Below are 14,455 nucleotides of genomic sequence, written 5' to 3'. Positions count from 1 at the left end.
CCCTGGAGTGAGAAGACCTGGGTTTTCAAATTGATGCTCCCCTACTTACTAGCAGTGCCATTTTGGGCAGATTCTGTTCCCTGGCCTCTGTTTCCACATCTGTAAAGAAGGGATGATGATCCCACCCCCAGTGCTGTTGCGAGGATTACCTGAATGCACCTGCCCTGGCTCTGTACCTGGCACATAGTAGGTGCTCCGTATATGCTGGTTCCTTCTTTTATTAAGGACCTGCTGTCTCCTCACACTTGGGCTGGACCCTGCTGCGAGGGAGGTGGGAGGTCCTGTCCTCAGAGAGTTAACTTTCCTATTGAGAAACAACTACCCCACTTGGGACACTCAAGAAACCACCCAAGGCAATGGACAAGGAAGAACGTGCTCTCCTCCTCACTGCCTGCTGCTCAGGTCTGATTCTGCTTGGGAATGGGCGGAGCACTTGGGCTGCTTACCTGCTGGATGGGACGAGTTCTTTACCCTTCTCTGGGCCCGTGAATTCCTGGTTTGCTTTATGTTCTGATTTGACACATCAGATCATAAATCATGATCACTGAGTGCAGAGGAAGGAGACATTCTGTCAGTAGTAAATACATGTTGGTGTGGAGACTGAGACCACGCTGAGTGGAATCTAGTTCTTAATTTTTATTATTAATACAAGAGATCGGATTAATTTAAATATGATTCTGAAGTGTATAAAACTTTTAGCTGTGGAACTTCTATGCTATCTGTATGTGGGAACTTTGGTAAAATACAAATAAGATATGGGTGTTATTGTTGGTCTGGTGAGCTGTTTAATATTTGTGGCAGACAATTTAAAATTAACATCTTTTTTTTTTTTTTTGAGACGGAGTCTCTCTCTGTCACCCAGGCTGGAGTTCAGTAGCGCAATCTTGGCTCACTGCCAGGCTCACCTCCCAGGCTCAGGGGATTCTCCTGCCTAGGCCTCCTGAGTAGCTGGGATTACAGGCACGCACCACCACGCCCGGCTAATTTTGTATTTTTAGTAGAGATAGGGTTTCGCCATGTTGGCCAGGCTGGTCTCGAACTCCTGACCTCAGGTGATCCGCCCGACTCAGCCTCCCAAAGTGCTGGGATTACAAGCGTGAGCCACCGCGCTTAGCCTAAAAATTACATCTTAATGCTTCCTTTGTCTATGGGGTTCTGTCTTCTTCAATAGCCATCCATGCATACTAGATCATGGGGTCCTCTCTAATCCTTCCACAAATCAAATAAGCTATTTCTATTGGTGTTTTCTCTCTTTCTTTCTTTCCTTCCTTCCTTCCCTTCCTCTCTCTTTCTTTCCTTCCCTCCTTCCCTTTATCTCTCTTTCTCTCCTTCCTTTCATTCTTTCTTTCCTTTCTCTCTCTCTCTCTCCTTCCTTCCTTCCTTCTTTCCTTCCTTTCTTCCTTCTTTCTTTTCTCACTCTGTCGCCCAGGCTGGAGTACAGTGCTGCAATCTCCGCTCACTGCAACCTCTGCCTCCCAGGTTCAAGTGATTCTCCTCCTTCAGCCTCCTGAGTAGCTGGGATTATAGATGCCCGCCACCACCCCGACTAATTTTTGTATTTTTAGTAGAGACGGGCTTTAGCCATGTTGGCCAGGGTTGTCTTGAACTCCTGATCTCAGGTGATCCACCTGCCTCGGCCTCCCGAAGTATTGAGATTACAGGCATGAGCCACGGCGCCCAGCCTATTGGTGTATTTCAATCTTTATTTTTAGTAAAAGATGAAAGATTAATACGATCTGAAAAGAAACTAGAGTATGCTATTGCTTTAAAGTTGAGACAGCAGTCTCGGAAACTTCTGAAACCTGCCTAAGCTAATTCTGAATTACCCAAAAATTATGTAAAATTTTAAAATAAATGTGTTTTAAAAAAATAAAAAGAATGCAGCTAACACACAAGTGATGGAAGCCACCCCCTCACACATATACATTCCCTCCCACAGCAGACATGGCCTGACTTGAGCTATTTCAGTTTGGGGAGGGGAGGTTTTTGGTCGTGTGTCCCCAGAAGCATATTCTGAGACAAGGAATCCATTGCAAGGAGGTAAGGGAAAACACTGGTGGGAGAGGGGGAAAGTAAGACAACTAATATAGGGCGCATTATCAAGCCAGTTACCACTGTGTACAATTGGAGCACAATCTCATGGGGAACTCTGGGAGCCTGCATAGAACACACACCACAGTGTTATCCCACTACAAGGAGTGAGGGGGCTGCGGTATTTATACATCAACTCCCATCTCCCATCAGTCATTGGTTAAGAGTAGCTCCCAAGGAGGGAGAAACATTCATTCTTCGTACTTCTGGCCTGCTGTGCAGGTGGCAAAGTAGGGAACAGTCAGAGAAAGCCTTTAGGCAAAGAAATGCACATACTGGCAGCTGGAAATCAGCCCAGAATGCACTAAAGTGGCAAGAACAAGGGTATGGGCAGAGCAATGACAGTGTTTATTGCAAGAAGTGGGAGAGCTTTTCTTCAATTGTGAACTAACTATGTTATCTTAAATGGGGACTTTTTAGCATTTTTGAAGTTGGTAGGCACACGTGTGAATAGCAGGCAGTTAAAGAAGTGAAATGCAGCAGGTTGCAGTGTGATCCCAACACTTCGGGAGGCCAAGGCAGGAGGAATGCTTGATCCCAGGAGTTAGAGATTAGCTTAGGCAACATAGCAAACCCCATCTTTACAAAAAAAATAAAAATAAAAAAAGGAGATCCTGCCATTTGCAATAGCATGGCTGAACCTGGAAGACATTATGCTAAGTAAAATAAACCAGATACAGAAAGAAAAATACTGCATGATCTCACTTATATGTAGGATCTTAAAAAAAAAAAAAAAAGGCAAGGCCAGGGTGGTGGCTCACACCTATAATCCCAGTGCTTTGGGAGGCTGCAGCAGAAGGTTCACTTGAGTCTAGCAGCTCGAGACCAGCCCAGGCAACATGGTGAAACTTGATCTCTACGAAAAAATTAAAAAATTAACTGGATGTGGCCACGCACGCCTATAGTCCCAGCTACTCAGGAGACTGGGGTGGGAGGACCACTTGAGCCCAGGAGGTCAAGGCTGCAGTGAGCCTTGATTGTATCACTGTACTCCAGCCTGGGCAACAGAGAGAGACCCTGTCTGGGGGGAAAAAAGTTGAATGCATAGAGAATAAAACAGTAAAACAGTGGTTATGGGGGTGAGGAGGAGGAAATAGGGAGACGTAGGTCAAAGAATACAAAGAGTAGGTGTGTAGGACTAAGTAGTCCAGAGACCTGACAAACAGAATGAGATTTACAGTTAGTAATAATGCATTGTAGTTGAGATTTTTTGCTAAAAGAATAGATTTTAGTTGCTTTTGCCACACACACAAAAAAATGGGTAATTATGTGAGGTGATAAATATATTACTTTCCTTGACTATAGTAACCATTTCACTGTCTACAGCAAGCTTGTCCAACCCGCGGCCCGCAGGCTGCATGTGACCCAGAACAGCTTTGAATGCAGCCCAACAAAAATTCATAAACTTTCTTAAAACATTATGAGCTTTTTTGCGATTTTTTTTTTTGCTTATCAGCTATCATTAGTGTTAGTGTATTTTATGGTTGGCCCAAGACAATTGTTCTTCCAATGTGGCCCAAGAAAGCCAAAAGATCAGACACCCCTGATCTACATGTATGTCAAAATATCATGTTGCACATCTTAAATATATACAGTAAAACAAAAAGAACCACGTCCTCTGTCACAAGACTGACTAATGTCCCCAGAAGATCGGTCTCGCTAGTTCATTGTGGTAGGCACAGTTGGAGGCCCAGCCAGATCCCTTTTACTCACCCTAGCACACAGCCCCCAGTTCCCCTAAGTGCTAGAGGCTCACAACTGCACCTTTCATCAGAAAATTGCCCTCAGCAGGACAGGGTCACTTTGCTTGAAAGATTATCCCTCAAGGGGACATTCCATATCCAAAGATGAGGGGTACAAAAGTCAGCCCCCTTTACCTCAATGGGGGACAAGGATAAGGGCAATTGATGCTTCAGAGCTCTCCTAGGGATCAGGCTGAAGCTAGACTTCAGTTGGACTCATCTTCACCTAACTCCTTCCCCTGCCCTATCCATCCCTCCCTCCATTATAGGTTTTTCCTGAGAGTGCTCCCAGCATTAATCAGGGGCAGTGAATTTGCTGTCTCAGGCTCTGCTTCTAAGATGCCCAGCCAAAGACAGCCCTTCAGTAGGACACAATGATGGCTTGACCCAGAGGAAGACACATGACCCCAACATAGCTACAGCCTTCTGGGGCATTGATATGGACTCTCGGAAGAAGCAGGTATGTCTCTTTCTAAGGTTATGAGCTACATGTAAGAAAATTGTGGTAGGTGTATGTTAATTTTACTCTCTAACATGTATTTCACCCCTGATAACACTACACCCATTGTGCAGGAAAGGGGAGGGAGCTACCTTCCTCTCATTCTCAGTTCCTCTACTTTGAGTGGAGGTGAATTCTCTTTGAGCCCATAGTTAGGCATGTAACCCACATCTGATTAGTCATGTTCCCGTGGCCACAGAGATTGTTTGGCATAGCCTTGCGTCCCAATGAGAGCCATTGAAATATGGGATTAAGAGAGAGAAAAACTCTTTTTCCCTGGACTAAGAGCATCAAGGATGAGAAGAACCTAGGGCTGCTGGAAGGTAGCATGAGGGACTGTTCTGAGAATGAAGCCAACAAACACAGCAGCAGGCAGGCTCCTAATGGAGGGAGTGAAATAAGCCCAAATGGTTGACATTGCTGGAGCTCTTAGCTTAAGCTCCCCTACAAGCCAACCCTATCCTAGATTACACCTCTTTGATTATACAGGCTAGTAAGTTCTCTTATTTTGTTTGTTTAAGCTAATTTACAATGAATTTTATAACACTCACAACCCAAACAGTTCTGATAGACGGCAATGATGGCAAGCCTGAAGCTGCTGGAAAATACATTACTGCCATGTGGAGAGACTCTGGGTAACAATAAAACCTACTCATAAAAAGGAAAGAATTAGAACCAAGAGAGGAAGAGAGAGCAAGCAATAGCTGTGAGCAGTGTCTAAGAACAAGGATCCTGCTGTTTCTGAAGCATACTGCTCCCTTGGGTTCTCATTCAATTATGGAACCAACAAATCCACTCCCCACCACCTTTTTTTGTTTGTTTCTTAACTTTAAAAGGGTAAGAGTTAAGCTTTATCATTTCTAAAGGAAAGAGCTTTGACAGCCACAATACCCTTTTTGTTTTCTCGTCTTTCCTTTGAGTCATCTTATTTTTTCCCTATTGAGTTGGAGGTACTCTATATATTCTGGACACTGATTTTTCTTTTTCCTTTTCTTTTTTTGACACAGGGTCTTGCTCGGTTGCCCAGGCTGGAGTGTTGCCCAGGCTGGAGTGCAGTGACATGAACACGGCTCACTGCAGTCTCCATCTCCCAGGCTCAAGCAATCCTCCTGCCTCAGCTTCTTGAGTAGTGGGAATTACAGCACACACCATCATTTTTAAATTTTTAAATTTTTATAGATATGGGGTCTCCCTATGTTGCCCAGGCTGGTCTCAGACTCCTGGGTTCAAGTGATCTTCCCACCTTGGCCTCCCAAAGTGCTAACATTATAGGTGTGAGCCAGTATGCCTGGCCCAGACATTGATCTTTTGTCCATTGTTTGCTGTAATTTCTTCCACTCCATCTCATACCTTTGACTTTGTTTATTGCTATTTCTCACGTTGAGAAGGCTGTAATTTTATGTGGTCTAAATTGACAAGCTAACCAACATCATTTTTTGATTTATCAGACATGGTTCTTTGGGCTGAAGGTGATGGAAACCCAACTCAATCTGATTCGAAGAAAAAGACAATTTTTGGTAACAAAATTGAGAATTCTGGAGTTATGTAGTATTAAGCCACAACCAGAATCATAATTCCAACCATATCATTAGAGCTATTTCTCACTGGGTGTGGTGGCTCACACCTGTAATCACAGCACTTTGGGAGGCCGAGGCAGGAGGATCATTTGAGGTCAGGAGTTTGAGACCAGCCTGAGCAACAGAGTGAGACCCTGTCTCTACAAAAAAAAAAAAAAAAAAAAAAAATTATCTGGGCATGGTGGGTCTTGTCTATAGTCCCAGCAACTTGGGAGGAAGATCGCTTAAGCCCGGGAGTTTGAGGCTACAGCGAACTATGATTGGCCACTGCACTGCAGCCTGGGCAACAGAGCAAGACTGTCTCTAAATAAATAAATAAATAAATAAATATGAAAAACAGGGCTGGGTGTGGTGGCTCACACCTGTAATCCCAACACTTTGGGAGGCCGAGGTGGGTGGATCACGAGGTCAGGAGATCAAGACCATCCTGGCCAACATGGTGAAACCTCGTCTCTACTAAAAATACAAAAATTAGCCGGTGTGGTGGCGGATGCCTGTAGTCCCAGCTACTCAGGAGGCTGAGGCAGGAGAATCACTTGAACCCGGGAGGCAGAGGTTGCAGTGAGCCAAGATCGTGCCACTGCACTCCAGCCTGGCGACAGAGCAAGACTCCATCTCAAAAAAAAAAAAAGAAAAAAAGAAAAACAGAACTATTTCTCTCTGAATCTCTCAGTTCTCTGGGCTTCTTTTCTGTTGAAGTTCCCTTCACCTTGTTGGAAATATGGCCCATATTCTTATAGTTCATGATTTCAAAGGAAGGGAGAGAGACTGTCATGACAGACTGGGTGTAGGAATTCCAGAAGAGTCTTTGAACCAGGTTGGGCACTCTGACTGACGTGTATCGTATATCCATTCCTGTGTCTGGATGAGGCATTTCAAACTACTCAAGCTGCTCCACACAAGACAGAAGAGTTTTGTCATGGAAGAATGGAAGAAGAAAAAGCCTGTAAGTATTGAACAGCTGCCATATTCATCTCAACCTTTCATGTCTCACTTATGAAAACTTTCCTCCCTCTGAATTTTAATTTTTAATCCTCCAACATATTTGCTTTTAGAATTTTTGATATTTTCATTTTAGATCTATATTTCGCCTAGAATTTATTTTTATTGATGGTATGAGGTAGAAACCTAACTTAATTCTTTTCCAATATATAAAACCTCTTGTCCCCAAACCATATATTGAGTACTCTCTTCTTCCCAACAGTTGGAAATGCTGCATTCATTAAAGCTAAATTCTACATTTCTGTGGGTCTGTTTCTTGATTATGCAGTTTGCTCCATTGATCTGTTCTTCTATGCATGTAACAATTCCCTGTTGTTTAAATATTGGTTAACTTCTCTTTTTTTTTGAGACGGAGTCTCGCTCTGTTGCCCAGGCTGGAGTGCAGTGGTGCGATCTCGGCTCACTGAAACCTCCTCCTCCTGGGTTCAAGCCATTCTCCTGCCTCAGCTTCCTGAGTAGCTAAGATTACAGGCACACGCCACCATGACTGGCTAATTTTTGTATTTTTTTTTTTTTAATAGAGACAGGGTTTCACCATGTTGGTCAGGCTGGTCTCGAACTCCTGACCTCAAGTGATCTGCCTGCCTTGGTCTCCCAAAGTGCTGGGATTATTGGTTAACTTCACTGGGAAGCCCTGCTTTTTACTTGATCCTAAACTTCTAACTGGTATGTTTTGATTCTCTCTGGTCTTGTGTTCCATTAATCTGATTCTGCCAATTTTTCTTTATTTTTTCAATAATTTTAAAATTGATTTCTAATTGTTAATTCTTACCAAAGCAACAAATGAAAATGGTTTAAAAAGTAAAATAGTGCTGTGAAGCTCAAACTGAAAAGCAACCCGTCTGGGCAACAAAGTGAGATGCTGTCTCTACAAAAGAATGACAAATTAGCCAGGCATGGTGGCACCCACCCGTGGTCCCAGCTATTCAGCAGGCTGAGGCAGGAGGATTCCTTGAGCCCAGGAGGCTGGGGCTGCAGTAAGCCCTGGTCATGCCACTGCATTCCAGCCTGGACAATAGAGCAGGAGCCTATTAGAAAGAAAAAGAAAGGAAGGAAGGAAGGGACAAGGATGGGAGGGAAGGGGAGGGGAAGGAAGAAAAGAAAAACTCCCTTTCCCAATCCCACCCAAGGTGAGTGCTAAAATTATTTCTCCTTGCATTTACATCCATAGTTCCAAGGAACATGCTTATAGTGCCAATTTTTTTTTTTTTTTGAGACAGAGTTTTGCTCTTGTCACCCACGCCTGGCCTATAGTGCCAATTCTTGACTTTTAAATACATTAACAAATTGGCTGGGTGCAGTGGCTTATGTCTGTAATCCCAGCACTTTGGGAGGCTGAGGTGGGTGGATCACTTGAGGTCAGGAGTTCGAGACCAGCCTGGCCAACATGGTGAAACCCTGTCTCTACTAAAAATACAAAAATCAGCTTGGCATGGTGGCATGCGCCTATAATCCCAGATACTCGGGAGGCTGAGGCGGGAGAATCGTTTGAACTCGGGAGACAGACGTTGCAGTGAACCGAGATCGCACCACTGCACTCCAGCCTGGGCGACAGAGCGAGACTCCATGTCAAAAAATAAAAATAAAAATAAAATAAATAAATAAATAATAAATTAACAAATCAATTAGACAAAAGCAAACAACTCAATAGAAAAATGAGTAGGTATTCTGGATACAAGTCCTTTCTCAGACATATATATGGCAAATATCTTCCACTCTCTGGCTTACCTCTTTATTCAATGTCATCTTCTGGTGGACATAAGTTTTTAATTTTCAGGGCCAGGTGCAGTGGCTTACACCGTAATCCTAGCACTTTGAGAGGCTGAGGCAGGCGGATTGCTTGAGCCCAGGAGCTCAAGATCAGCCTGGGCAACATGAGAACCTTTCTCTTAAAAAAAAAAAAAAAAAAAAAGCCGGGCACGGTGGCTCACACCTGTAACCTAGCACATTGGGAGGTCGAGGTGGGCAGATCACCTGAGGCTGAGGTCGGGAATTCGAGACCAGACTGACCAACGTGGAGAAACCCTGTCTCTACTAAAAATACAAAATTAGCCGGGCGTGGTGGCTCATGCCTATAATCCCAGCTATTCGGGAGGCTGAGGCAGGAGAATTGCTTGAACCTGGGAGGTGGAGGTTGCGGTGAGCCGAGATCATGCCATTGCACTCCAGCCTGGGGGAAAGAGCCAAACTCAAAAAAAAAAAAAAATCTTAATTTTTATGTCCTTGAATTTATTGTTTCCTTTATAGTTAGTGGTTTTTGTGACCTGTTTAAGAAATATTTGTCAGGCCAGGCGCCGTGACTCACACATGTAATCCCAGCACTTTGGGAGGCCTAGGCAGGCAGATCACTTGAGGTCAGGAATTCGAGACCAGCCTGTCCAACATGGCGAAACCCCGTCTCTACTAAAAATACAAAATTTAGCCAGGTGTGGTGGTGCACCTCTGTAATCCCTGCTACTCGGGAGACTGAGGCAGGAGAATCACTTGAACCCGGGAGGCAGAGGTTGCAGTGAGCCAAGATAGTGCCACTGTACTCTAACCTGGGTGACAGAGAGAGACTCCATCTAAAAAAAAAAAAAATTGTCTACTCTTTGACAGTGAAACATTTTTCCTACATTTTTTTCTCTGAACATTTCATTGTTTGCCCTTAATATTTAGATGTTACAGTGTGTATGGTATGAGAAAGAAGTCAATTTTCATTTCTCCATATGGATACTAGTGCTGATAATTTACCTTTCCATTTTCTGCTTGTGAACACTGGGACCGGGGCCTGTGAATTATGTTTCTCAGCCGTCCTTGTTGATTGTTTCCCATTAGGCTCTCCAAGAAGAGATACATGGGCAGGAGATCAGAAGGCAGCAGAAAGAAGTCTTTCTTCTTTTTCCTTTCTTCTCTCTTTCCTTCTTCCTCTTTGAAGTGGAGGCCCCTCCTTCAAAGTTGAGGCTCTGGCAACATGTTGCTCCTCCCTGGGCCCAGCTCCTTTCTCTGCACTCTTAGATTCTGGTGGCACCACCTCCCCTACATTTGTTCCCTAAATGCTAGAAGAGACTGGAGTTACTTTTCTCTGGGTTACCTCATCTTCTTTTTGATCTTTCAGATTTCCATCACCTGTCTAACCACTTCTCTATACCAACTTTTCTGTTTCAGCACCATGTAACCAAAAAGGCTGTCCTTTCCCTGCTGCTCTGCAGAGCCATCTTTGTCATAAATTGTTTAAATATGGTCTAGTTTTCTATCTTAACACCAATGCCATACTGTCTTGAGTACTAACTTTTTAAAATTTATTTTATTACTATTATTTTTTTAAGACAGGGTGTCGCTCTGTCACCCAGGCTGTAGTGCGGTGGCGTGATCACCACTCACTGCAGCCTCCACCTCCCAGGCTCACGTGATCCTCCCACCTCAACCTTCCTAATCACGGGGACCACAGGCACTCACCACCTTGCCCAGCTAATTTTTGTGGTTGTTTTTTTTTTCTTTTTCGTAGAGATAGGGTTTTGCTGTTTTGCCCAGGCTGGCCTCAAATTCCTGGGCTCGAGCGATTCTTCCTCCTTGGCCTCCCAAAGTGCTGGGATTACATACATGAGCCACCACACCCAGGTTCTAACTTTTTAGTAAGTCTTGGTATCTGGTAGAACGAGTCTTCCCACCTTGAGCCAATATCATGCTCCATTACTGTAATGATTACGGAAATGCTTTTTTCTCTATTACCTGAAGGAGTCTGTGTAAGACTGAAATTATTTATTCCTTAAATGTTAATATGACTTGCCAGTAAAGCCATGTGAGCCTTAAATTTTCTTTGAAGAGAAGTTTTAAATTATGAATTCAGGTACTTTAAAAGTTATAGGAGTTTTTCAAGTTTTCTATTTTTTCTTGTATCATTTTTGTATTTTCCCTAGGATTTCCACCTTAATTTTTAAATTGATTGATATAAAATGTGTCCATAATATCCTCTTTTTAGTTTTTAGAATTTATAGGATCAGAAGTGATGCCTCTGTTATATTCCTGAGACTCTCTTTTTTCTTGATCAGGATCACAAAAGGTTTATCAATTTCATTAGTCTTTTCAGAGAACCAATGTGTGGCTTCATTAATCCTCTCTTTTGTATGCTTGTTTTCTAGTTAATTAATTTTTTCCAGGTGGAAGCTGGGGCTGTGGAGAAAACACATACACACCACTCAAAGTAGAGAGAAAATGGCTTTCCCCCCTCTACCTGCTAGTTTTCTGAGAATGCCCCTATCGGCTGAACCAAAGTCTAGGACATGTAGCTCCCTGTATTTCAGAGTAGAAAAGAGAAAGGAAGAAAAGAATAGGCAGAAAGAAAGAATGGCAAACAACAAGCCCGTAGATGTGTTTTGTCAGTTTCTGCAAGAAATATGTTAAAATGTCTCACCATGATCATAGACACATCTATTTCTACTTCTAGTTCTGTTGATTTAGCATTTTATTTTGAGGACGATATTAGTAGGTGCCTACAAATTTAGAATTATTACATCTTCCTGGAAAATTGCCTTTTTTCTGAGACGGAGTCTTTCACTGTCACCTAGGCTGGAGTGCAGTGGTGTGATCTCGGCTCACAGAGTGCAACCTCTGCCTCCTGGGTTCAAACAATTCTCGTGCCTCAGCCTCCTGAGTAGCTGAGCTTACAAGTATGTTCTACCACACCCGGCTAACTTTCGTATTTTTAGCAGAGACAGGGTTTCGCCATGTGGGCCAGGCTGGTTTTGAACTACTGGCCTCAAGTGACCCACCTGCCTCCCAAAATGCTGGGATTACAGGTGTGAGCCACTACACCCAGCCAAAATGACATTTTATCATTGTGAATTATGAGTCTTATATTTGTCTCAGTTCTTCTTTTTCTTTGTTAATATATAGAGACCGTGTCTCGCTATGTTGCCCAGGTAGGTCTCAAACTCCTGGCCTCAAGTGATCTTCCTGCCTCAGCCTCCCAAAGTGCTGGGATTACAGGTGTGAGTCACTGTGCTTGGCCTGTCTCAGCTTTTCTAACACCTTTTCCTCTCCTTTCTTTCCTTCTGACTGATTAATATAGTTCATTATTCCATTTTTTGTTTCTGCTAATTTGAATGTTAAACAATCTTTTTCTAGTAATTTAGCAGTGACCCTCAAAATCATAATGTTTATCATTGCCTCATTCAGTCTAATGTGAATTGATCCATTAACCCTCCTCCTGGGCAATGCAAGGACCTTAGAACACTTTTAAGTCCTTTTACACACACCTGACATACGGCCATTGTTGCACGTATACATATAGTTTTTTGTTGTTTTTTTTTTTGAGACTGAGTTTTGCTCTGTCACCAGGCTGAAGTGCAGTGGTGTGATCTCAGTTCACTGCTGCAATCTCCAACTGCATGGTTCAAGCAATTCTCCTGCCTCAGCCTCCCGAGTAGCTGGGATTACAGACACACACCACCACGCCCAGCTAACTTTTGTATTTTTTTTAGTAGAGACAGGGTTTCACCATGTTGGCCAGGATGGTCTTGATCTCCTGACCTCATGATCCGCCCGCCTCAGCCTCCCAAAGTGCTGGGATTACAGGCATGAGCCACCGCACCCGGCCTACATATGGTTTTTATCCAACAAAACATCATGACTATCATTTTAAATGACCAATGTACATTAATATTTACCCACATTTTACACTTATATTTACCCACATATGTTCCATTTTGTTACTCATTATTTCTTTCTGCATTTCTGGTCTTCTATATTAGAGTCATTTTCTTTCTACCAGAAACACACCTCTTATACTTTCATTTAGTTATGGTCTATAGATGACAAAGTATTTGTTTCTGAATTCTATTTTTTATTTTTTAGAGACCGAGTCTCGCTCTGTCGCCCAAGCTGAAGTCCATTGGCACAATCAGGGCTCACCGCAGCCTCCAACTCCTGGGCTGAAACAATCCTTCAACCTCAGCCTCCCAAGTAGCTAAGAATACAGGCATGTGCTACCACACCTGGCTAATTTTTTTGTTTTGTTTTGAGATGGAGTCTCGCTTTATTGCCCAGGCTGGTCTCAAACTCCTGACCTCAAGGGATCCTCTCACCTTGGCCTCCCAAAGCACTGGGATTACAGGCATGAACCACACCCAGCATTCATTGAGCTTTAAACTTCAGTTATTCCAGTTTTTATTTACTAGAAACTCTAATAACTGAATAACTTCAGTTATTCTAGTAAACTAATATTTACTAGAAAATTATTATTCTAGTAAATATAATACTATATTACTAGTAAATATAATATATATTATATTTAATATGATGTTGAATATACTAATATAACACTATAAATATTACTATTATAATATTACTATTATATTACTAGTAAATATAATATTTAGTAGTTATTCTAGTAAATTCTAAAATTTACTAGAATAACTTATTAGAATAACTTCAGTTATTCTAGGTTTTATTTACCAGAAACTTTAATTGATATTTTTCTAAAACTTGTTGGTCAACTTTTAGCATTTGCTATCCCTTATAGATATTTTTCAGGCTTTTAATTTATTTCTTTAAATATTTTAAGTGTACTTTTTATAATCTGTCTGACAATTCTAATATCCTAAGCCTGTGTGAATCTGTTTCTAGAGTTGGTTGTTTCTGCTGTTTCTTTCTCATGTTATCTTATTTTCTTGTTTATTATCTTTGACGTCCTGCTGGTCATCACCCTTGAAAATGTATTTTAGGTGCTCCCTAAGGCCCAGAATGGATATATCAAGTTCCAGAGAGACCTTCTATTTTGCTTCTGTTTCATCACTCAATGACTTCCTCAAACTAAGTTCACAGCTGTCCCCTCCAGGTAGCACAGACTGTTCCGGGTACAAGTCAGGACTGATCGGTGGCCACAAATTCTGAGAGACAGATTTTTTGTTTGTTTGTTTCTCTTTTTTCTCTTTGTTCAGGACCAAGACGGCCTTCTCCAAACTCCCCTGGGGTAGTGGAAGGGAACAAGTTTGGTTCTGATTTACCTTTATCCTGAGAGTATAGGCCTTTGGGGGGGGTCCCAGCTTGATTTGAACAGGGTCTTTGAGTCTACCCACCTTAAACAAGCCCTAAGCCTCTAAAATTTTTTTTTTTTTTTTTTTTTGAGACAGAGTTTCGCTCCTGTTGCTCCATCTGGGCTCACTGCAACCTCCACCTCCTGAGTTCAAGCAATTTTCCTGCCTCAGCCTCCCAAGTAGCTGGGATTACAGGCGACCATCACCACACCCAGCTAATTTTTCTATTTTTAGTAGAGACGGGGTTTCACCATGTTGGCCAGGCTGGTCTCAAACTCCTGACCTCAGGTGATCCACCCGCCTTGGCCTCCCAAAGTGCTGGGATTGCAGGTGTGAGCCACCGTGCCCAGCCTAAGTCTCTACTTTCATCCATTTGCCCTGTCTCCCCACACCACTGAACAAAAGCCCAACTATGCAGTATTAGCAAGACAGAAGCAGCTTTGGTAATCTGATATTACGCTCAAAACAGAAAAATTTGACCTCAGTATTTCCCCTTACGATTTTAGTTCAATGTTTTTAGGGATATAA

The 14,455-nt window shown here is 42.6% G+C and overlaps 1 long non-coding RNA gene across 1 annotated transcript in view; it reads left to right on the top strand.

The window, feature by feature from the left end:
• Window positions 1–14,455, top strand: part of LOC103786580 (uncharacterized) — a 53,409-nt gene that overhangs the window by 13,684 nt on the left and 25,270 nt on the right. The window contains exon 2 of the long non-coding RNA XR_004668271.3: window positions 4,103–4,293. This is a non-coding gene — a long non-coding RNA (uncharacterized LOC103786580). The remainder of the gene's footprint in view (window positions 1–4,102; window positions 4,294–14,455) is intronic.

The sequence above is a fragment of the Pan paniscus genome, chromosome 21 (genome assembly GCF_029289425.2).
Source record: "Pan paniscus chromosome 21, NHGRI_mPanPan1-v2.0_pri, whole genome shotgun sequence".
NCBI classification, from domain to species: domain Eukaryota; kingdom Metazoa; phylum Chordata; class Mammalia; order Primates; family Hominidae; genus Pan; species Pan paniscus.
Note: the sequence above shows the minus strand (reverse complement) of the source record. Positions and strands in the feature narration are given on the sequence as shown.